Here is a 23,951-nt window from a genome sequence, read left to right on the forward strand (position 1 = left end):
AAATTTGACCTTCCAGTAACTAGTTCAAATTATAAACAACAGAGCTATAAAAAGAATATCCAAATTAGGAAGCCATAGTTCACCTGAAAGTTCAGAGAACTTTAGTTTTTATATACCATTTGTTCTTTCTATCTTTACCTAAACCCTATACATTATGGATACATATCTACAGACTGAAGGAAAAGTCTTAAAAACAATCCATGAGGGCCTAATTTATAAAACTAGCTCTTCTGTCTCTTAATATAAGATAGAGACTTCAAAAGAGGAAAATAAATGATTAAAAATGTGTAATTATTCATGCAATTTTATATGTAAAATCCTTAATTCAATTTTGAGAATTTATTACTAAAACATAACCAAAGTCTGCATTTACTAGGGAAAAAAAGAATGAAGAAAAAAGATATTACACAAAAACTTCATTGGTATGTATTCAATTGAACCTGAAGGATACATAGTACTTGGCGCTACATTTTCAGTCTTGTTCTTAATTACTTTTAGGATGAAAAAAATTTTTTTAATATATCATCCTGGAACCTCATGTTTACTTGTCCTTTTGTAATTTTTCTTAATAGAAACATTTGAAAGCCTACTATGTGTGTGTGTGTGTGAAAACAGTATAATCTTGTTGGGTTTTTTTGTTTTTGTTTTTGTTTTTTGCTTTTTGTTGAGGCAATCGGGGTTAAGTGACTTGCCCGGGGTCACACAGCTAGTAAGTATCAAGTGTCTGAGGTCGGATTTGAACCCAGGTCTACCTGACTCCAAGGTCAGAGCTCTACTCACTACACCACCTAGCTGCCCCACGATCTTGTTTTTCTCAAAGTGAAGTTTACATCTCCATTCAAATTCCAAACTTTTACATACATCTTAAAACTTGTATCTTTTACATCATGCTTTTGTCCCATCCCTCTTTGGGATATAGACAGATATGTATATAGGTTGATAGATATACACATATATGTGTATATGTATATATACACATATATGTGTGTGTTTATATCATCACATCATACAGAAAAGAAGTGGTGCTGGGCAGACCTAATGCTACATATGAATCCATAATCATTAACAAGGGGATAGATGACAAGTGTAAGAATTCATTTACCTAGCTGCTTATGTTAGGAAGTTGACCAAAATTCCTTTCTACTTGCATCCCACTGTAGTAACCCAGAGATGTCTGAGTATTGCAGTAACATGATTCATTATTTTCAGATTTCTTCAAGTTGTCTTCAAGCTTCCAGACACGTCAGGCATTCCTGTTCTCCAGCTTCAAGGGGGATGATGGAACAGGCCTCTCCCACTTCAGGCTGCTGAAAGAAAGACTTCAGGGCACTTCCCCTTGGGTGAGATCTAGGACTCTTTCTCTTGGGTGAGCTGAGTTACCTCACTCCCAATGAGAGAGCTCCTTCACTCTGTATTGTCTGATATATATTCTCCTACGTATACATTCTCTGATTTCTGTCTCGTTATTTGGATGAATAGGTTTCTTTGCTAATTACCATGTGTATTCATTGTGGTATTTGGTGGGAAGGGAGCAAAGGTTTGGATATAAAGCTTGGGGTCCTACTTCTCCCATTAATGAACAGTGGCCAGAAGTTTAGCTTGAACCTGAAGAACCTCTACTAGGGGTGGGGAACCTGCTGCCTCGAGGCCATATGTGGCCCTCTAGGTCCTCGAGTGTGGCCCTTTGACTAAATTCAAATTTCAAATGCACTCAAGGACCTAGAGGGCCACATGTGGCCTCAAGGCTGCAGGTTCCCCAACTCTGGTCTAAATTAACAATATTTAAGGGAGCAGATAGATAAAATTCTAGCCCAGTACTCCCACTCTCTAAGGAGAGCAGAGTGACCCTAACCTCCTGCTTCCCCTCCTTGCATGAATTAGCCTCCTTTGGAGAAGGCGTGGGGTGGCGGAGAAGAGTTTAAGGATGTCTATTCTGCCTCCCTTTGGGCCACACGACAATATCCTCATGTCATATATGGGGGACAGCCCTCACCAAATCCATTAAGTAGGACAACATAAGTCCCAGGAAGAAAGCCAAAAGAGAAAACGACCCTCTTGGTGTCAAACCCCATGATCAAATCAGTCTGTGGAAGGCTAGAGTCTTAGGGGGTGGAAAGCAAGGGCAGAGAGTGGGGCAGAGGAGAAGCAAAGTGGTGGGATTACTGGGCCATGGGTTAGAGGTATAACTACCATATAAGGTAGGTTTGAACAAAATGCAGCTGACAATCTAACTGCATATTGAGTCTTAGAAATCTAGGCCATAGCTGATATATTTCATGTTACATAATACACGTGTTCCTGAAAAAGGTCTATGCAAAATGAATAAATTTGAATCATAATTTCTTATTGATTTACATTATAAATCTAATCTAGTCCCTGGCTCTGCAACTGGTACTACCTAGGTCAGCGTAGGCAAATCATCTAACCTCCCTGGGATTCTGTTTACTCATTTGTGAAATGTAAGAGTAGTCTAGTCCAGGACTGGTGCAGACCTATCCAGCAGTTAAGGCTTGAAATTGAAATTAGATGAGATTCATGTGGAACATTTTAACAATTAACAAAAGATTACTTGGCTCCAGCACTTAAAGGAAAGCCATAGTTACATCATGCAAAGGATACCACACTTGGCTCTGGGAAATGAGGCCTTTACATCTCCAGAAATGGGTCAGCAGGACAAAGTGTGGTGACTGTGGTGACTGTGGTGAAGTTATTAGGGGACAGACTCCTCCAGAGCCCAATTTTATGCCATTAGGTAATATTTTCCTTACCCTTCAGGGGAGAAAAGAACCAGCACATCCTACATGATAGGGACACTGTTAGGTAGTGTTCCTACCACAAGGGAGTTAGATTAAGTGATCTCTAAGTTCCCTTAACAACTCTAAACATTTATGTATTAATTGCTTAACCATATTTTTAAAAAAATAGCAATAACAATAAACTGTCTTGATAACATTTTACATTTTTACATGCCTTATCCTACTGTTACCCTAGTATGTCAATACTATGAGTAGACAGGATAGATATTACCCCCATTTTACAGGTGAGGAAACTGAGGCTCAGAGAGATTATTAAATGCTCAAGGTGAGTGGTGGAGGTGAGAGTTCATGTCTTCTGAATCCTTGTCTCTTTTGATTCTTTACACTATAGAACAATGCTTTTTGGATTAAAGACCCTGCATAATGTTCAGAGGCCACTCTTCACAAGAGCTCAGATACAGTGGGTTGAGGTGAGGATACATCACTAGACGAAATAGGCAAGTCAGTTTTTCCTACTCCCACCCAGTGTGGACATCTTCTGGTAGTCTCTACATACTTAGATTTGGGGATCCGGGAGGAGATTCCCAGTGGACTGCCACTTTCTTTGTTAAGCTGATCTTGGGTAAAGATGCCCCGAAAAGTCCTTTTGATCTAAATAATTGAATCTGGGCAAGAGATTCGATGTTCAGTCTATGAAGTCCTTTCTGATATCCCTCCCAGGGTGTCTTTCTCCAGGTGACTGAAGATGGGAAAGGCAATGCAATACCTGCAATGATTATTGTTTTGTTTTTTTAAGGTACTTATTGTATGCTCAAGAGTGTGGAGGATGGCTCAGCAGTGTTAATTCAGAAATTTAGCCCATGAATAAACTGTGGCACCTTTGTTCTTTATTTTTCCATAAGACCCGTTAACGAGCTAATTATCCAGAAATTTAAAGGGAACTCCCTCTGACACTTGTGTTCTTACCAATGATTTATTATTCTGTATGCCTACGTAGTTTTAATTGATTCTCATTGTTTTTGCTTCATACCCTAAAACCAAGCTTTACACACTCAAATCAAGTTTCATCTGGTCTCCAAAATTATGACTTCATAGACAAGCATCCACCTGGGTCCTAATAGACCCATAGCATCTGGGGTTACAGATAACAAAACATTCTTCTCCTTGTTAATGGAACTTGAGCAGTTGTAAGAGTAATTAGCCTTCTAATCTTATACCCTTTGGAATGATTATTGTTTAAACAACCTGGAAGAAGTAGTGTGGTATAGTGGATAGAGCTAAAGCCTCTATCATATCAGGAAGAGCTGGGCTTGGGCCTTGACTCTAACACATACTGGCTATGTTACTCTGTGTAAGTTACTTAACTTTTCGGGCAACTCCCTAAGATTATAAATTACAGATAATGCATGGATCTGTACCAGTAGGGCGGGAACTTCAATAAAATCACAAGTCTGATTTTTTTTTTTAATCTCTGGATTGAGCCAAGACTGGACCCAATAACAGTTACAGTCAGTGGACTGACTTCCTGTGCCGCCCCCTCTTACCCCACAGTTACACTTATCTTGATCCCGTAGCAGACAGCACAAAGTGAGAGGTTTCCTCAGAGGAGCAATGATTCCTCTCCCTGTGACTGTTTTTATTCCCAAATGCTGTGTGTTGTGTCAGCCTACGAGTTGGTTGAGCAATAGTTAAGACAGGGTGTACGTGACTTGAGGCATATCTGTATTACCTTTTACAGTTGTTTTCTGCTCCCTTCTCTCCCCTTTCTCTATTTTACAACCTTGTTTTTTTCCCCTTCCCACCTAGTTAAATTTTTACTATGCCCAGTGCCCTTAGAGTACACATCTCAGGGGAGGTTGTAGCAGGAGCAGGTCAAAGCCCATCTCAAGGCCATTACACTAAGCCAAGCTAGAGGTAAGGAGGACCTGAATTAAGGTGATAGCTGTCTAAGCAGAGAAGAGGAGTCAGATGCAAGAGGTGTTGTTAATATAGAAATGTCAGGATTTGGCAATTAGGTGGATATGTGGGGGTGAGGAAGAATAAGAAGTCAAGGATAATGCCAAGATTACAGACCTGGGAAACTGGAAGAACGATGGTGTCTTGAAAAGAAATAGGGCAGTAAAGGGGGCATGTTTGTGAGGAAAGATGAGTTTTATTTGGACATGTTGAATTTCAGATGTCTCCAAGACATCTAGTTTTAAATGTCCAGTAAGCAATTGGCGATAAGCGATTAAAGATATGGGGAGAGACTGGGGCTGGATATATAGGTCTGGGAGTGATTGGCACAGAGATGCTAGTTAAACTCACCGGAGCTGTGGCAGTTGCCAAGAGAGAATGTTTAGAGAGAAGAATTGAGGACCTAGGAAAGAACTTTGGGAATAACAAGTTAGGAATAAACTGGATGATGAGTTAGAAGAGGAACCTGAGGAGTAGCCAGAAAGTTAGGAGGAGAACCAGGAAAGAGCAGTGAGGGTACATAACAGCCCAGAGTGGAGGAAAGGATGCCCAAGAGCAGATAGGTCGAGAAGGAAGAAGATTGAGAAAAATCTACAATATTTGGCAATTAAGAGATCCCTGAGAACTTTGCAGAAAGCAGTTTCAGTTGAGTGACGAGGTCAAAAGTGAGACTGCAGTCTCCTTGAGTGATAGGAAACCATGGGTATTCCTCAGGGTTTTTCTGTCCTGAGCCCTCTTCTCTTCTCTTCTCCCTCTATACTATTTCCTTTGGTAGTCTCATCAGCTACCATGCATTTAATTAACATCTCTGGGTGACGATTCTCAAATCTCCCTATCCTGCCCCAAACTTTCAACTGATCTCCAATTTCGCATGTCTAACTACTATTCAGAGAGTTGGATGGGACGTACTGGGTGTCCAGTAGACATCTTAAACTCAATATGTCTAAAATAGACGTCACTATGTTTACCCCTAAATCCTCCCCTCCTCCCACTTCCACTCCTCCTCTCCTACCTTCCATATTTCTGTAGAAGGCAACACCATCCTCCTAGTCCCTGAGGCTTATAATCTAGGAGTCATCCCCACCCTCTCTCACTTGCCATATCCAATGGGTTGCCAAGGCCTATCAATTTCACTTTTGCAACATCTCTTGACTATACCCCCTTCTCTCTAACACTGTCACCATTCTGGTACAGGCCTTCATTACCTTGTGCCTAGACTATTGCAATAGCCTGCTGGTGGCTCTCTCCTCTCTCCTCACTCCAATCTATCCTCCATTCAACTACTAAAATGGTTTCCCCAAAGCACAAGTCTGATCATGTAACCACCACTCCTCACCTCACTCAATAAACTCCAGTGGCTTCCTATTACTTCCAGAATCAAATAGAAGATCTTCTTCTTACTCCCCTATACATTCTCTTTAATCCAGTGACAATGACCTCCTAGCTGTTCCACAAACAAGACACTCCATGTCTCAGCTCTAAGCATTTTCTCGGGCTGTCTCCCATTTCCAGAACACTCTCCCTCAACTTCACCTGCTGGCTTCCTTCAAGTCCCAATTAAAACCCCACCTTTTTACTGGAAGCCTTCCCCAACCCTTTGTGTTTTAGTGCCCTTTGTGAGCAGGTTACAAAAGTGCTTCTCTAGAGCTTGGATCCAGCCCTCAAGAAGACTTACCTAAATAAGGATGGATTACTTTTAGACATAGTCCCTGTTAACCCTCCACAGGCTTTCCTTATTACACCCTCTCTAACGGGGTCCCTGGGCCTCCACGTTCCCACTGTTAGGCCTTCTACAATCTAAGGAAACAATGCAGGTCCTCCCTAATTGGTAGGTTCCCTTTTCTCTAGTTTGCTTCAGACAACCCCTTCCTAGAAAAGGCCTGGGGAGACCAAGAGATATAAACCTAGAAGGTGCTTTGCTTTTAAATGTTATAGGGGAAGTGAAATTGTCTTTTGAAAATCATGTTGAATGGGAATTCACCTGGAAGAAAGGGGATCTTTTATCTGATTTGGTGGTAATCTTAAGTCCCTGGATACAGGTAAGGGGATATCAATCCAACTCTTATGGAAAGGGGGTAGCCCCTCAGTGGAGGCCTCCAAAACTACCAGAATTTGGTATCATCCAATCCTTGATGGGACTCTGAGGAATAGGAAGGTTTTGACTGATCTACTGAGGAACACTGAGTGGGTGACAGTAAAGGATGGGTCCCAGTATCAACTCGGGCCCTAAGACAAGTTACTTGCAAGAGGTCTGTGACCTCTTAACTGACTTCATACAGAGGACCCAGACTTGAAATTGCAATGACATTGGAGGTATTTTCATCTCTATTGTGGATCTGATGATTTTCCTGGTGCTGTTCATGGTAATAAAGGTTGTTTTTTTATACTAGGATACCTACTATACTGCTCCCATTTATGAAATTATACTTTAAAGAAGATTGTTTTGCTTTACATATTCATCTTATTATTTGTAATAAGCTCTTCCTCCAACTTTGCATATGATGAGATTATTTTAGTAGTAGAAGGTCCCCTAAAAAATTGCTGAGACCTTGCCACCTGAGAGGTGGGATATGTGTAGGAGGGGCACTTGTTTTATATGGGCTGGGCTAATTTCTCCTTAAGGGAATGGAAAGGACATTCTCTGGATCATCGTTAGTTTGGCTTCCTTGCCCCATAAGACATAAAAGGCCCAGCCTGTGAGGATTTGTTGGTGGTGGTTTTAGCAGAGTTTATAATACTTGATAGAAAATGCCTTTCTTGATTTAGCATGACCACTTAGTTACCAGGATGAATGCAGTCATGACGAAGTATAAGCCATTTTATTTTTATTATCTTTTTAATCTTAGGAATTATTCTTTTTATCCTTTATTTAGTAAAGTCATTTTTATTGCATTTTATGGTCCATAAGTGTCTCCTAGCACTCTAGCTCTGTGCCTGAATCACTGAACTGACCTGAGTTAGGCCTAGCACAGAATAGTCCTGAATTGGATTTCACTCACTCTATGGTGTTCTAGTTTCTTATACATTTGACTGAGAGTGGCTGGACCACCTTATTCCACACATCCCAACGACAACTCCAGAGGTTCTGGAAAGGGAAGTGCTATCAGCTCAATACTTGTATGACACTAGCTAATGGTCCTTGCTTACCATTTGGGATTCAGGTATTTAAACAAAATTTACAACAGTGCCTGACACATAGTAGGTATTTAATAAATGCTTGTTAACAGACAACTAAAACTTTCTTCCTACTTTATCTAAAATTCTGGTCAAGAAATCGTCATATCCCCCTTTGGCCACCAGATGGGAGAAGAGAGTGCCATAAGGATGTTATATCCTCAAGGACCACCTGATGGCAGTCAAGAGAATAGAAATGGGGTCATGTCATAAAGTATGGAAAAAGTAGGGAAGCTGTCATATTCCCTCAGCCCACCAGATGGAACCAAGACCCTGCTGTAATGGCTGGCTCTCTATAGGTGCAAACAGTGAATGAAGGCTCAATCTACCACTTGGAATCCTGATTTGTTTTTATCAGCTCCACAAACATCACAGAACTACTGCGAAGTTTTCTGTTGCCCATTTTCTCAGACAAAGCCACTCAGGCCAATTACCTGATTGCTTCTGTTCTCATCCAACCTAGATTAGAGAAGGGATCATGAGGAAGGATAATAGTATCCCTAACACCCTGAGGAAAGGATGGAAGGAGAGTGTTAGTGCCAACCAAAGAGGAAAAGACCAAAACCACTTTCATCAAAATATCTTACTAAATCCCTGGATCTTCTCAGGAGGAGGCCTGTGGAACTCCCAGGCAGTCATGGCTCGTGCTGGATTTGAACCAAGATATGATGGCATGGCAGGAAAAAGAAGAATACCTAAAGGGTAACTTCTGCAAAAGGGAGAACACCCCATCACCACAACCACTGTAACCACCATCAGGAAAAGGAACCAGGAGAGAAAATCTAAGAAATCAGAAACTTAGTGTGAGTTTAGTCTCACACTTAAACTTTGAGTATAAACAGGTTCTCAGCCCACTGTGAGTAATCTGGAGGGTAGTCATTTACCCACAGGCCTTCTCCAGTAACGTGCACTTTTGGGGAGTGAGCTGGAATAGCAATGACTCCTATAAACTAATAGTTCTGCATCTTGGGAATTTTCCCAGCCTACTTTGCCTTAGGGAGCTAAGCAGTAGATTCAAGAGTTGAGATTTGGGTCCAGTGCTGTCTCTCACTGCTAAAACCTTTGACGAGTCTCCATCCCCTTGGTGCAGAAGGTCTTAACCTTTTCTGTGTCATGGCTCCTTCTGCCAATCTGGCAAAGCCTATAGACCCGTCCTCAGTATAATGTTTTTAATTGCAAAAATATGCAGAATTACAACTGATTACATTGAAAAAAGTTACCAAAATATTTTGTAAAAAGAGTATATAGGCCCCAAATTAAGAACCCTTGCTAGTGCTTTATATTTTTCCTATTGAAATCATACATATCTGTGTTGAGTATTTATTATGAGTGTGATGTGTCTACACTAACAAGATTTGGCATCTTTAAAGACAGAGATCATTAGGACACTTGGACTGGAGACTGCCAGAGTTAACTGAACAAAAGGCTACAATCACAAAATATTAGAAGCTAGAATCAGCTAGATCATCCCTTTCATTTTATAGGTGAGGAAATTCAGTCCCAGAAGGGTAAATGACATTACTGACAGAGCCAGACCTAGAGTCCAGGCTCACTAAGGAAATCATTTCATGTGGACTGGACTTCATTTTTTCCCCTATCATAGGAGGGGTAGGCTGAATCATATGGGGGGATTTTGTCAACAAAAAGTAAATACTAGTGACCTAATATATACAAAAAGTTCATCTAATTAAAGAGAAAATGCATTATCTTCTAAAAATCTCATCACATGAGGAAGAAGAAAAGAGGAGGAGGGATAATAATTGGTCTTCTGTTTAAAAATCTGCTATACACATATAGAGCACTTAATGAGAACGCCTGATGTTATTAGAACTTTGATTTGTCATCTTATTTTTTAAATTTCAAATCCACCTAGTTTATTTTTGCATTTTGATAATACCTTTTGTCTATCTCATATTTGAACCTTCCCTAATGACGGAGAAAAAGAATTCTGCAACAACAAAAAAAACCCCACATAATACAAAGACCACATGATTAACAATGTATATAATAATCTGTATTAAGAATCATCTCCCAGCAGTTTCTTTCTGCCATGAGAGAAGAAGTATGTTATGTTTCATTATATGTCCTTCAGGACTCTCATTGGTTTTTCCATTATTCAATTTCCTTTTAGTGGTCTTTCCATTTACACTGAAATAGTCTATATATTCATTGTTGTTTGCTCTGTACCAAATTAATACTAATCTTCCCATGTTTCTCTGAATTCCTCATATTCATCATTTCTTATTGTACTAAGAATCATTACACTCATCAACTGGCATTTATTAAGTACTTGCTATGTGCCAGGCACTGTGCATTCATCTAGCATAGGTTTGTTTTGTTTCGCCATTCTCCAATTGATGGGCACCCATTGTGTTTCCAGTATTGGGCAGCTGAAAATTGACTATAGTGAATATTTTGGAATATCAATATTTATTAATATTGTGTCTATCTCTGGCTTCCTTAGGGCATATCTAGCTCTTTTGCAATAAAGCATACATAATTTTGCTTGTCCGATGAGGTTGCTCCCTTTACAAGTTTAGAAATTAGCAGTCTTACACAAGGATACATACCTACTCTAGCTAATTGAGGATTACTCACTCCCTAATACAATTTAACAAAGAAACATCATCTTACAAAATTCTCAACAGGCCTGTCTCAGTGCTTGCAAAGGCCTTTCCCAACTCAAAGACAACGAGGAAAAAGGAAAACAAAATAAAATTTCCCTCTCAATGAGGGAGTGCCTTGTCTCTACAGAGTTTCCAGAATATATGGGGCTCTCCTGACAGGGATTAGGAACCTGAGGCTAACTAAAAGTCACCCTCTCAAGTGAAAAAGCAAATTGCTTTGTCTTGGTGCTTATGTAACAAGATCCACTAACATTGGTTAGGGAAAGGAGTATGGCACTCAACCTCTCCCTTTCTCACTCTGAGAGGCCCCTCTACTCCAGATTCAGTTACATACCAAATGCTATAACAAACTAGTGCTGAACTCAACGGATGCTTGGGTGATCACCGTTACCCTCTCTCATTCAGGGACTCATCTGCTCTGAACCCACGTGGACAGACTGGGGTTAATCTGGAGGCGTGAAATTTCTCCAGGAATCCCTACTACACATAGGTAATAAACTAGAAGTGCATCTTGACCCCTCAATAGGAAAAGCAAGCTAAATCATGTAATGGAGTATATGCAAATGTTCCATGTATAATAGTTTAAACCTGAGCCATGGTGACAGAGAAGACAAAGTAGCATAGATGTACTTAAGTTAGATAGAAAATAGGTTCTGTAATACCCCACCCCAAAACTCCAAAGGAGATTACAATTTCCACCTTTGGGTAGAGCAGGAGAAGAGCTGTGGCTGGGCATTCACTCCTCTATTCTCCTATCCAAGAAGGGTATTGGGCTATAATTATATCTATTCCACATCTGATTTGTGCTCTCTTTTAGGGTTCAGAATAAAATCCACTTTCCCTTATCTCTCTAAATTTGAGGAAAGGTACACTCAGCCAAATGAGCTCCTTCTACCAAACAATTGTTATAAAGAAAGATAATCACAGACAGTGAGTAAACCATTATCTAAGCCAGGGTTTGGCAAATTATGGCACTCAGGCCAAATCTGGCCTTCCTCCTGTTTTTGTACAGTCTGTGAACAAAGAAAGATGTTCACATTTTTAAATACAAAGCTGCACAAAAATAATTGGCAGGCTGGATTTGGCCCATAAGCCATAGATCGTCAACTCCTAATTTAAGTAATCAGTAAAATAGAAATTTGAGAAGTTATACACATTAGCATAGACAATAAAATACACAAGAGAAAGTGGGTTCTTTGACTTATGAGCAAGATAAAATCTCAACTAAACCTTCTCACCAAAGAAGTCCGCTCCTAGAAGTCTCTGAGGTTACAGGTAAATCAGGGGATATGTTGAAGGGCTGGGTCTTCCCACATTTGTGGCTCTGGGCACTCCTATTAGCCATTCAACATTTTCATTTTGTTTCCTTTGCTACCTCTTTCTTCAAGTCCACTTGTCTCTCATTCTTGTCTCTCCAAAGTGTCTCTTACAAACACCATATGCAACATCATGGGCTCATAAGTGTCTCAGCCAATCAAAAGTCATGTCTCCCTTAACAGGGTTATGGGGTTATGTACACTGTCACAGAGTTAACTTCAAGGGACCACCCAAACTTTGTGGGGCAGAAATGCTATACTAAAAAACAAAACAAACTCAGAAAAGCCCCCAAAGAACATGCCTGGACTTCCAAAAAGGGATTAACTACTTGGGATTGATTTCCCAGGTTTTCTAAGCCATCATGCAAACTCCATCCTATGAACCTGTTCATTAGAATCTCAGACAATCCATCCAGACTGATATCATGGTGAGATAAGCAGTCTAGATTGGTTTAAAAGTTAAAAAAAAAAAGGAACATGGATGAGCTCCCATGGCATGCTATTCTAGGTGACTTACCTAGGCATCAGTATTCTAGAAATGCAAAATCAATACTGCCCATATTAGTTTCCATACTCATAATGGGTACAATAATAGAGTAATAACAATAGTTATGTATCACTTTAAGGTTTGCAAAGTGATATACAGACATATATATCACTTTACAAACTATATATGTATATGTGTATATATACATATATACATACATACATACATATATATGTATGTATAGTCAGCAGATCCTCACAGCAACCTTGTGAGATAAATTCTATTATTATCCTTCATTAGAGAAGAGCATCCCCCACCCCTGGGAAATTAGGCAGACACTATATGGAGGATTCATGGGAGGATAAGGACAGAAGAACAAAAGGGAGAGAAGGCATGGATGGATTACAATCTCTATCAGTGGAAGGAGGATCCACATGGTTGTGACCACAAATGAATCAAAATATATTTGTCTCATTGCTATTGATAATGTTTCTGGGGTGGGGGGAGAAGGAAGGGATAAATCTTAAAATCAGAGTTTTGTAAACGGATGAGCTAGATGACCACAATTGGAACAGGGGCTTTTATTGTGGTAGTATCACATAAGAAACTATCTGCAAAGCAATTTACCAATGAATTTTTGCAGGCAGCTAGGTAGTTCAGTGGATAGAACTCCAGGCCTGGAGTCAGGAAGACCTGAGTTCAAATCTGGCCTCAGACACTTGCAAGCTATGTGACCCTAAGCAAGTCACTTAATCCTGTTTGCCTCAGTTTCCTCATCTATAAAATGAGCTGGAGAAGGAAATGGCAAACCACTCCAATATCTTTGCCAAGAAAACCCCAAATGGGTCATGAAAAGTCAGACACGACTGAAAAACAACAACAAAATTAATTTTCAAACAGATAATTAACTTCTTACCTCAAGGAGCAATGTGAAAATCAACAACCAACATAAACATGTTCAAATAGGAAATAGGAAAACAAAGCACAGTGGCAAATCTGGTTCAGTTTGAACCTGACCTGATTGGCCCTTATTAGGCATAAAGAATGTCATCTATGGTTCATCCTGAAGATTCTGCACTTGGTAAAAATCATGTAGGCGAAAAACAAGTGAACAAACCTAGTGCCTTGTCTTACTAGTCTCACTCATCCAATAATCCAACTGAGGAAAGGTAGTGCTGAGCCTATTGTCACCAACAACCAACACGTGGCATGCATCTGTTTCACAACATAGTATTAAATACAAACTAAGAGATTTGCAATGTTTCCATTATATTTGTTTCCTGCTCGCAAGGACTTTGCAAGTAGAAAAGAAAAAAAAGTGAATAGGCAAAGATACAGGTGATCACAGGTATGGTATAAATGTACAAAAATGGCTATACTGGATAACAGTCCAAGTCTGGCCAAAACTAAATTCCTATTTTGGATATTTCCCTAAAATAAGCTAACATCCTCTGGCCACAACAGTTTTTAATGAGCCCATAGCAAGACCAAGGGAGCTGTATGCTGGCACAGATGGTTTGAGTAGGCAGTATAGAAAAAGTCCCTAGCTAATCTTTTGAAAGAAATTAACTTTGCTTTTCCATGCCCTAGTTAAGCATTCTAAACTGGGGGATGATGGGAATGATGCCCATTCCCAGGTGGTTTTGAGCCATATCAACAGCATTTTTTGCATAGAACCCCTCCACATATCACTTTCTTCAACTTTAAAATGGATGTAATAATATCTGTCCTGCTAATCATAGCTTCAGAGGGCTGACAGAGAAGTTTATCTCTCACCTCTCAGCAGAGAGGTGGGGCATTGCAGGTGCAGAATGAGGCATGACCTGTCAGACATGGCCAGTGTGTCAATTTGTTGTGCTTAACTGGTACTTCTTTCTTACAGGGGAAGGTTCTATTGCAAGGCAGGGGGAAGTCATTGGGAAGTGGCAAGGATGTTTTTTAAAAGCATCAATGAAACATTCATTTAGATTCTAGGGTCACACTCTATACATTTAAAACACATTTGTCTCTTCTCCTGACTTCACAAGATTTTTGTGAGGATTGAATGAATGAATAGATGAAAGTGCCTTGACACGCATAAAGCACTATTCATAGGCGAGCCAATCTTTCAGTAAAGGGCCCTCAGGATTCCAAGTTGTACGATTTTCTGGTCACTACTCTTATTATATGTCCTTCACAATGGAAATATTTCTAGTCTTGCAAATAAGAATGTGTGCATACACATTCCTAAAAGAAATCTGGCAACAGATCCCAGAAGAATGTAGTAAACTGCCTCACCTTTCTGTTCTTTAATGGAATCGTGTTTAAAAAGAGTCAATAGTTGCATTCTTTGATGCTAGTGATTTTGATAGGAGAATGAATGCCAGTAAACAAGAGCAGGTAGGACCAAAATAAGTTTCTAGAAAGGTATAAAAATGGTGGTAGGAATGTTTGGGAGTGGTATATTTGAAGGGGCATCTCTGCTAAAATCCTATTCTGATGCCTCATTGCAGCACGGCAGGGACACTGGGTTCTTGAATCTGCAATCTCTGATTGGTGCTACTAACCTAAAAAGGTTTCAGCTTTGGACCCAATGAAAGATTGGGTTTGTTATTCCAGGACTAACCTAATTAAGTACTGACAGGCTCATGGCCAGAAGGTTGGCCTGGAATCAGGTGATGAATTCCTTTGGCCAAGAGCGTCAATAAAATGTACTAAAATACAAGGCAGTCTTTAGTCTTATTCGGCCCCTTTATGCTTCTGCAGTGATAGGGGAGGACTGATGAGAAACGGAATAGATGGTGCTACGATAACATGATCTGCAAACATTAATTTATCTACAGATCCTCTTAATGTGTGATCTTTGTCCAGTGATCAGCAAATAGATGCATTATCAGAGGAATTTAACTACACCTATATTGACATTCTCTCTATAAATGAAACCAAAAGACATAAACAAGTTGCAGCTAAAAGGAAGAAAGGCTCACAGGTATTCAGAGAGGTGAATGAAGGAGTTGGTCACGCTGATTTTAGCAGGTGCTTAAAGGCACAAACAGGATACATTTTTTGAGATATTTGTTCATCTCACCTTTAAATATTCTCAATGAGCAATAAAAAAGGACCCACCAAGAAGATAATTTCAACTTATTTGTTGTAAAAAAAATGAAGTATAAAAACTTTATGAAGAATGTAATAAGTTCTCCAAAACCAATTCAATATAAGCCTTTAATATGAGGGAACTTCAGTAAAAAGATAAGCGCACTCACGAAAAAAACTATGAAAATGATAGTAGAAAATATGGGTCAGAACCAAGAAATGAAAGAAGCCAAAGACTTGCAATAGACTACTTGTAAGTTTCATACCTGTGAATCATGAATAATTTTTTTTGGTGGTACAGTGAATAGAGTGCTGGACCTAGAGGCACTAGGGTTGGGGTCTTCTGTTTTGCAAACCCAAGTTTTATAGAACAAATCCTTTTATTAAGAGGATTTGTTCTGTGAAGTTTGGATTCAGTCAAAAGGCCGCACTTGAGGACGTGGAAAGCCACATGTGACCTCAAGGCTGCAGGTTCCCCAGTCTAAGTCTGATTTAGGAAGATGTAAATTCAAACATGGCCTCACACACTTACAAGCTATGTAATCCTGAACAAGTCACTTAACCTCTATCTGCCTTAGTTTCCTCAACTGTAAAAGGGGGATAAAAAGAACACCTTCCTATAGTGACCATCAAATGGGATAATATTTGTACAGTGCTTAGCACAATGCCTGGCACAGAGTAGGCATTGTATAAATTCTTATTTCCTTCTCTTCCCCTACCCCTCCCTGAATAAGGTAAGTACAAAAAGATATCACAACAAATGAATGTGACTCCTTTTTTATTTATTTTAGGCAGTTGGGGTTAAGTGACTTGCCAAGGGTCACACAACTAGTAAGTGTCAAGCGTTTGATCTGAGGCTGTACTTGAACTCAGGTCTACCTGACTCCAGGGCCAGTGCACTATCCACTACGCCATCTAGCTATCCCAATTTGACTTCTTAACACAAAAGGGCTACAAATGAAGCAGTCACCCTAGAATCAACTATCAAGATTATTGATTAGCTAGAGCAAAGGTCAAAGTAAAAACCGAATTCTAAGAAGAGAGAAATGAGAAGACACTGAATATGATTACAAAATCTCCAATCCAATCTAGTTAAACAAGCTGTCGATTCCAAAAACTGAAAAATGGACAAAAGCAAAGGCATTGACTCTATTACCACCTCTTAGAGTTGTTTAACCAAGAATGTACCACAACAAAAAGACCAAAAAAGTCTAGGAAAACTCAATAAAACAAATATTTAATATTTAATTTAATATTTGCCAAGTTAAGAGACACAGAAGCTAAGGGAGCACAAGTTTACAATACAAACTGATCTAGAAATCATTGCTGAGGATGACAGAAAATTACGAGCTCAGAAAAGAGCAGTTGAGGGGAAAACAAGCCTATAGAAAGGTTGGCACAAAATCCATCCTGAGAGTATTTGTGGACAAAACTGAAAGGAAGACAACAAACAGACATGAATTATTCTCAGTATCAGTGAGAATGAAGTCACCATATTTAGACTTTACCATCTCAGTACTTGATATACTATGTTGGGAAACGTCAGTCATTTAAGAAGTTGGGGAAAGTACCTAGATCTAACCTGACATACAGAAGTAATCCATTCTGGAGTTAAAAAAAAATTTTTTTTCAAAGCTCCTTAGGAATTTATTTTCAAGATTTTCAAAAGAATGGAAAAGATCAAGAATAGTGATTTTTTTTCCCAAAAGGCAACTGTTACAGGAGCTACCAACTCAGATGCTTACTTTCTCATTTCCATAAAAATCTTTATGAGAATGGTCTATTCGTGTATCAAGGGTATCCTTGATGAAAACATGAGCAGATTTTCACATATGGCTTTCTATAGCAGACCACATGTTTATAGTCACACAGCTAAGAGGTATAGACATGCCATTATGTCTATTGTTTGTTGATTTTAAAAAACATTTCACTCTAGGAAAAAATATCTCAGACAAGGTATTTTCCACACATATGTTAAAATTATGTAGGACTCCAAAACAGATCTAAATACATTTGTTTAACAGATGCCTAAAGCAGGGAACGTTTGTTTATTTAAGGTATTTATCAGTGTTGAGGGGGATGTCTTGCAAAGAGTCCCTACAATAGAAAGGTTCTTCAAATGTACCCATTCACAGAAGGGATTGTATGTTTCAAACTCTAGCATATTTACAAAGTACCTCAGTAAAATCTGTAATGTACATATACTAAGTCCAATATTAGGGACTGATTCAAATAGGGTCATAGTCTCTCTTTGGCTCATTATTTCCCCAGTGGAGTTTATTCCTGGAAATTTCAAATATATAGCTTAGGTATAACTCATATCTAGGCTTCCCCAGATGTGGATAAAAGGGGTCCCCAGCTCCTTACAAGCACTAAGGTAACAAAATGGCTACTGGGTATGGGACAGCTTTTATGTTACCCCACAGAAAATACAGAAGATGCAAAGGATTCATAGGAGTCCATAAACAGACATAGAAAATATATAGAGCTCTCAAAGGAGTCACCAAGACTCATAAGCAGATACAGAAAACATACAAAGAATTCAAATAACCCATAAACTCCTCTTGCAAGGCAATCATACTTTGGGGCTTCTGAATAAGCTGAAGGTCCTGATAGGTTTCCAGTGGCTGAGTTGTCCCCAACATGACCGGCTGGATGAAACTCAAAGTGATCGACTCTTGATATTAAGAGCCAACCTTCTATGCTATATTTTTTTAAAGGAACAGATCATTCTCAACCCTATTGTCTTTTCCCTGTTTAGTGCACCTGTAGGGATGGGGGTTGAACAGAACCCATGCATATGTAGTCTGCTCCTCCCCTAGAAACCAATAATGGTGGATAGCTGCACCACCTCCTTACATATTTCCACTTACAGACTCATTACAAATCCTGTTAACTTTCTTTGAGTTCAAAAGTGAAATCTAGGATGTGCTCTGGGATAAATAACAGAAACTCTGGCTGATCTCCCAATCTAATTGGGAGACATCTCTTTTCCCTTTGGGTTACCTATCCCTCTTTCAATCCAAAACCACTTGCTTATAGAAACCCTATTATTGACTCATTGCCCAAATGGGTGTTTCCAATATGAAGGTTTCTTCTTTACTCTAAGAAGTAGTAAAAAGAGAGATATAATTCTCTTTATCTATTTATTAACTCTAAGTCCCCAGCCAGAGAAAGCATTTCTGGCAAAACAATGTTATATCTATCTCTATCTTTTTTGGGTGATATTTCTCCCTTCAGTTGCTTCTCCCAACTGTATTTCCAACAAGTAAAACCCCACCCAGCAATTTTCTGCTTACTACTGTTTCTAAAGACAAAGTAAACATTTAAAACAAAGATAGGCAATCAAATTCCCCACTCTATACCCAGAGGAAAAGGCCCTCAGGCTTCCATGAAGCAGCTCAAGAAGGAAAAGGATTTGATATATAGGATTACTGTCTTGGGGGTCTGTAGGGAATAGAGATGGGATAGTTCAACAATACATAGATATACTTTGTGTCCAGGAGACCCAAAAAGCCTCACTCCCTGAGTCCTGGCCACTTTCTTTGCCCATTAGCTTCTGCTCTCTGAGTTCCATACAGCTTCCCTTTCTCCACTTTGAGACTTGGAGAAAAATTGTAATTACTGGCCACATACTTTCATAACAATATCAAATAGCATAAATATACAGATAAGCATTAAAACAATGTATAGCAGGCTATAATATGAATTGAAAAGGGGTTGGATGGTAAAGTCTGATCTTTTTTCCTCACCCCTATCCTTCCTCCCCACTTATCATAGGCGGAAATATGAAGAAAAGTGGTTATACATAGCTTGGGAAGGGGTGGGGAGAGAAATGAGCTGTGGGCTGAACTTTGCTCTCACCAACTCTCCTAGCTACTGATTTCTAGTTTCACTATGGCCTGGTCAGCAGTTTGCTTGTCCTCCTGTTCTCACTTTTGCCATTTATTGCTTTCAGAGGCTGAAGCATCAGCCTACCCATCCCATGCCCCTTGCCAGTTTTAGCAAAAGAATCATGTACCTGGATATGACCCCACTCCTTTCTTCACCAAGGCTCTATGTGGCATTACCTGGCAGGCAGCTACATGGTACAGTGGCTAGAGAGCTGAATTTGAAATCAGGAAGACTTGAGTTTAAATCCAGCCTTAAATAATTACTAGCTTTGTGACCCTGGGCAAGTCACTTAACTTCTAACTTGTACCTGTCTACCTTAGTTTCCTCCACTGTAAAAGGAAGATAATGGCACCTACCTCCCAGGGTTTTTGTGAGAATAAAGTAAGATCACATTTGAGCTTTTCAAACCTTTAAGTGATATATAAATGCAAGTTATTATTATTATTATTGTTGTTGTTGTTATCATTATTATTATTATTATATATCAGCAATGGGAAGATACCAAAAGAATAGACAAGATAATCACCAATATCACTATCAAAAACATAATTGAAAAATATTAATAACTCTTTATACATATTTACTTTTGCATCTTTATACAAATTTTATGAGAAATAGCTACAATATGGTGAGCCCCAAGTACAGGAGCCACCAAGCTGCTTAAAGAGGGTGAACCAATCTTGTCAAAAATGAAGGTCAAAACTCCTATGCCAATCAGTAGAGTGATTGGGCCTGTGAGTAGCCCCTGCAATTCCAACCTAAGCAAGTTGAGGAGACTTCAAAACAAGAAAGAAAAGAAAAAGTGGAGAAGGTACTAGCCAAAATGGCAGAGTAGGAGGAAGCAATAAAGCCCAATTCCCATGCACAATTATGCACCAAAAACCTAGAAAATGAACCAGAATGCGTTCAGTAAATCCCAAGGAAAAATCACAGAAAGTCATTTTTCTAGCCGAGGTTGGTACAAGAAGACAGATATAGGTCTGGGAACAATGGGGACTGGGTCTAGTCAGGAGCATTGGAACTTCCAGTGCAGACACACTGAAAAGGAGTCTACAGCTAGTTATACTAAGGCAAGAAGAGCAGATCCAGCTCAGAGGGGGCTGACACTGTGCAGGGAACAGAGACAGGTGTCAACTGGAAACCTTGTCACTCACACCCCAGAGCTGGGGCATAGTCTACAGATTGAGAATGAAACCTGTACCTTTGGGTGGTAGACCAGGACAAGGAGTAATTGTATGCCTGAGGCAGTATATAGGGCAAGTAGCAAGAAGAGAAGCAAGCATCACCTATATGGCTGTGACCATTGGATTGGAGGAGAGACCCAGATCCAGCCTCCAGCTATGTCTAAAACCTATAGCATAACAACCAGCGGAGGCATCTCAAAGCAAGAAGGACCCTGAAGCTGAGCCTGGAGAGCCTTCCTGATAGCTAATGGTAGCTGGGGCCAGGAGCAGTGTACTGGAGTGAAAACCATGGACAAGTTCACAATAGTGTTGCTCAGATTCAAACCTAGATCACAAGCTTGCAAAGTTCAAACCAGGAGGGTAGTAATGAGAATTTGCCCTGGATCAGACAAGTTTGGTCCATTGAAAGCTTGCACATTCCCAACCTAATCTTCCTCTAGGATTCTTGAAGGACACAGCTTTTAATACCTGGAAAAAGCAGTAGTAGTACCCAGGGGAATACAAAACAGTAGTAGTTGTTGTTCAATCATTGTTCAGTCATGTCTGACTCTTTGTGACCCCATTTGGGATTTTCTTGGCAAAGATACTTGAGTGGTTTGCCATTTCCTTCTCCAGCTCATTTTGCAGATAAGGAAACTGAGGCAAACCCCTGTTTATCAGACACTTGTCCAGGGTCACATAGCTAGTAAATGTCTGAGTCTGAATTTGAACTCAGGTCTTTCTGACTCCAGACCAGACTCTCTATCCACTGTGCCACCTAGCTGCCCTTAAACAGGATCACGTAAGGCCCAAATATTCTCTTCAGGAGTGCACGGGCTCTAACACAAAATTAGAATCAGAAAGTAAGGTTGGAAGAATAAACAAACAAAACAAAAGAATCTCATCATAAATAACTGTTATATTGACAAAGATGCCCAAGACACAAACCAGAAGAGAATGACTCCAAATTACTCAAGTAAAGCCTCAAAGGAAAAAAAAATAGTTTGTGAGCAAATTCAACTAAAATTCATGAATGAAATGAAGCAAGAGTTTTTAATAAAAGTTAAAGGAGTTTTTTTAATGACTTTTAAAATGAAATGAGAGCACTAGAGGAATGAATGGGGTGGGGTGCAGAATAAGGACTATGAAGGAAAGACTTGGAAAAAGAATAACATCTTGCACAAGAGGTACAAAACCCTTACCCAAGCAATAAACTCCTTAAAAATTAGAATGAGCCATTAGGTAACATGAACCATTAAAACAAAGTCAAATGACTGAAAAAAAATGTTATTTCATGTCAAAAAAACAACTGACTTCGGAGATCAAAAAGAGATCACTTAAGATGAAGAACTGAAGCAAACAAGGTTAAGTGACTGGCCCAGGGTGACATAGCTAATAAGTGTCTGGGGCCCAATTTGAATTCATGAAGATGAATCTTTCTGATTCCCAGCCCAGCGCTCTATCCACTGCACCACCTAGCTGCCCTATTTTCTTTCTTGTTAGAATTCTCTTAACATATTTTATGAGGCAACATTATAAAGAGAATTTTATCAGGAGTCTAGAAAGATACTATACTAGTGATGACTTAAGGAAAGATGAAACTATTTTCTTGCTATGACTTATATAAGCTAAAGAAAATAAAGAAGGAAAATGAAGGTACCATCTTTCTTTATGAAACTATTGTACCCTTCATTTTGTGAAGATGAAAAGGATTCTTGGGGAAAGTTTTTGTTATCCTGAATTAACTGAATGGTGTGGGGCCATGTTTCCAGAAGTGATGAGAAGTCATCTGCAGTTACAATCAGAGTTTGAGGGTTTGAGGTGATCCTATGGTCATTCTCACAGCAATAAAAAAAAAGTACATAATTATCTGTATCTCTTTTATTACTGGTTTCATTGTTAATATAGTGCATGTTCAATAACTTTAATATTCATTTAATCCTAAGAGATTATGGGATTTAATATAGAGACATAAGTAGCTATTATTGGGAAAGTAGGTTTCTTCAGGTTATTAAATAAATAACAGTTGATTAACTGAAGTGGGGGCTCTGGGCTTGAGTGGATTGAGAGATATATTGAAACTGTATTAATTAATGAGAAAATATACAAGCATATTCCCAGATCACCCTTAAACTCATGATGTTAAGATTAAATAAGGGAACAGGTCAAATAGCAGGCTGAGGGGAGAATTATAAGTAAGGCATACTTACACTTTACTCTGGAAACCTGTACATGTAAGAGAAGAAAAAGGATGTGTGTAAGGGGTTACCCTTTGACCCTGCTCCACAGTTTAGGATTTCTTTAGCTTTTTTACTGTCTGCCATGTTGATTAATAATGAACTTCAACCCACTAAAACCCTTAGGTCTTTCCCCCACAAACTGTTGTTTAATCATGTCTCTCACATCCCATTAGAATATCAAAAGATCTTAAGATTTAAAATTTGGGGGCAGCTAGGTGGCGCAGTGGATAGAGTACCAGCCCTGAAGTCAGGAGGACCTGAGATCAAATCTGGCCTTAGACCAAACACTTGACACTTACTAGCTGTGTGACCCTGGGCAAGTCACTTAACCCCAATTGCCTAAAAAAGAAAAAAAATGTAAAAAAATAAAATAAAATAAAATTTGGAGGTACCTTAGAGCTTGTATGATCTTTTTTTTTTTTTTTGGTGAGGCAATCGGGATTAAGTGACTTGTCCAGGGTCACACAGCTAGTAAGTTTCAAGTGTCTGAGGCCATATTTGAACTCAGGTCCTCCTGACTCCAAGGCTGGAGCTCTATCACTGCTCCACTTAGCTGGCCCCAAGCTCACATGATCTTGACAGAGAAGCCAATCAGCACTTGGTTGAATTTCAAAGTGCTAGAAGCAACTTACATCAGAAATTTACCAGACTAAAGACAGGTACTGAAGAATACAAAGGACCATATGGAAACCAGAAGCCCTGTGGTCCATTCTCACTAGCCCAGAAGTGGCCGAGCCATTTAGCATATATAACCAGCCCTAAGTTTCAACTTTCCACATTGTATGGCATGCTGCAGACAGCACTGGTCAAAGAGGTGTGATGCTGTGGAAGATATTGCCCCTGTGCTGAACCAGCCCATTCCACCAATCTCAGAGGAAAAGTTTTATACCCCAAAGTGGGGCTGGATGGGAAAATACTGAAGTTCCTTCCTGGGACAAGGCACTTCAAGAAGCAGAGTGAAAGAGAAATTTATGATAACACGGATACAATTTATCTTATCTCTAGGATTGGGTCTTGTAGAGCTGAGGACAAGTCTGTATGATACTCATTTCCTTATTTGTTGAATGTTGCATTCTACTTATACTCACCCTCTGGCTCTCCTTTGCCCTTAGTATGATATGATACATGCTTGCTCCATTAACGATGAGGGGCTCTGGACTTCTGAGTCAGTTAATGAGTTACTAATCTTCTGCAGCTCACTATACAGATTAACTGGGTGTGTGTGTGTGTGTGTGTGTGTGTGTGTGTGTGTGTGTGTGTGTG

The sequence above is a fragment of the Vombatus ursinus genome, unplaced genomic scaffold (genome assembly GCF_900497805.2).
Source record: "Vombatus ursinus unplaced genomic scaffold, bare-nosed wombat genome assembly UNPS02010769.1, whole genome shotgun sequence".
Classification (NCBI taxonomy): Eukaryota; Metazoa; Chordata; class Mammalia; order Diprotodontia; family Vombatidae; genus Vombatus; species Vombatus ursinus.